This window comes from Durio zibethinus, unplaced genomic scaffold (genome assembly GCF_047325235.1).
Source record: "Durio zibethinus cultivar Kanyao isolate XHJ-2024 unplaced genomic scaffold, ASM4732523v1 HiC_scaffold_391, whole genome shotgun sequence".
In the NCBI taxonomy this organism is placed as follows: domain Eukaryota; kingdom Viridiplantae; phylum Streptophyta; class Magnoliopsida; order Malvales; family Malvaceae; genus Durio; species Durio zibethinus.
In genome coordinates, this window is record NW_028323014.1 from 1,080,539 (window position 1) to 1,082,500 (window position 1,962).

The following is a 1,962-nucleotide window of genomic DNA, read 5'->3' on the forward strand; positions in this document are numbered from 1 at the left end:
TTGCCTCGACCACCATCGGCACACGCTCGGCCCTGGTGCGGCAGGTTGCCTCGAGCACCATCGGCACACGCTGGGCCCTGGTGCGGGCGGTTGCCTCGACCACCATCGGCACACGCTGGGCCCTGGTGCGGGCGCTTGCCTCGACCACCATCGGCACACGCTGGGCCCTGGTGCGGCAGGTTGCCTCGAGCACCATCGGCACACGCTGGGCCCTGGTGCGGCAGGTTGCCTCGAGCACCATCGGCACACGCTGGGCCCTGGTGCGGTCGGTTGCCTCGAGCACCATCGGCACACGCTGGGCGCTGGTGCGGGCGCTTGCCTCGACCACCATCGGCACACGCTGGGCCCTGGTGCGGCAGGTTGCCTCGATCACCATCGGCACACGCTGGGCCCTGGTGCGGCAGGTTGCCTCGAGCACCATCGGCACACTATCGGCCCTGGTGCGGGCGGTTGCCTCGACCACCATCGGCACACGCTGGGCCCTGGTGCGGGCGCTTGCCTCGGGCACCATCGGCACACGCTGGGCCCTGGTGCGGGCGGTTGCCTCGAGCACCATCGGCACACGCTGGGCCCTGGTGGGTTTAGGCACATCTTCAAATTTTTGCCGTGCCAATGCCATTTTTATGGCTTGTAAATTCATACAATGGTCCCCTAAGCCTTCACGTGAAGTTTCGTTGGAAGATGACTCGTTTTCTATTTTTCACGATTTTCGAAACTTTTTGCGGTTCGGGATTTTTTAAAATCTTTTTATAAGGATTTTTGGCCCCAAATTTTGTAGGCATGATCCTTCTATTTTTGTTGGCATGCACAAAAAAATTCAGCTAAAAACTCGAAGTAGAGAAGATTTTGTGACCGTTTGAAAAAAGTGTCCCCATTTCAGACACTTTAACGGCTACTGGTAGCAAACCTGTAAAATCTCAAATGCTCTTTAAGGGGGTGTGAATTCTCAGAGGTTTGATGAGGGATAGGGGGCCAACACAAGGCCAAGTACCAGCACCCATCGCACATCATGTGCGCACACCCCCCCGGCCCCCCTCCCAATCGCCGGAACCCCAATGCCGCCGGTCAGGTTCTCCGGCGGTACTCCGGCGATGCTCCGACGATGCTGTCCCGAGTGAAAAAAATGCGGCACCAGCACATGCTGGAGCCAAGCATGGGCACCGTGGCTCAAAATCGAACTTCGGCCAAGGCCTCGACCATCAATGGCACATGATGACGCATGGTGATGGCACATGCATCGACCATCATCGGCATAGGCTGCCCTTCGGTACGGGCACTTGCCTCGACCGCCATCGGCACAAGCTGGGCCCTGGTGTGGGTTGTTGCCTCGATCACAATCGGCACATGCTGAGCCTTGGTGCGGGCGGTTGCCTCGAGCACCATCGGCAGACCCTGGGCCCTGGTGCGGCCGGTTGCCCCGATAACCATCGGCACACGCTGGGCCCTGGGGCGGGCGCTTGCCCCCAGCACCATCGGCACACGCTGGGCCCTGGTGCGGGCGCTTGCCCCGAACACCATCGGCACAAGCCGGCCCTTGGTGCGGGCTCCTGGCTCGACCACCATCGGCACACGCTGGGCCCTGGTGCGGGCGGTTGCCTCGAACACCATCGGCACACGCCGGCCCTTGGTGCGGCCGGTTGCCTCGACCACCATCGGCACACGCTCGGCCTTGGTGCGGGCGCTTGCCTCGACCACCATCGGCACACGCTCGGCCTTGGTGCGGGCGCTTGCCTCGACCACCATCGGCACACGCTGGGCCCTGGTGCGGGCGGTTGCCTCGACCACCATCGGCACACGCTCGGCCTTGGTGAGGGCGCTTGCCTCGACCACCATCGGCACACGCTGGGCCCTGGTGCGGGCGGTTGCCTCGACCACCATCGGCACACGCTCGGCCTTGGTGCGGGCGGTTGCCTCGACCACCATCGGCACACGCTGGGCCCTGGTGCTGGCGGTTGCCTCGAC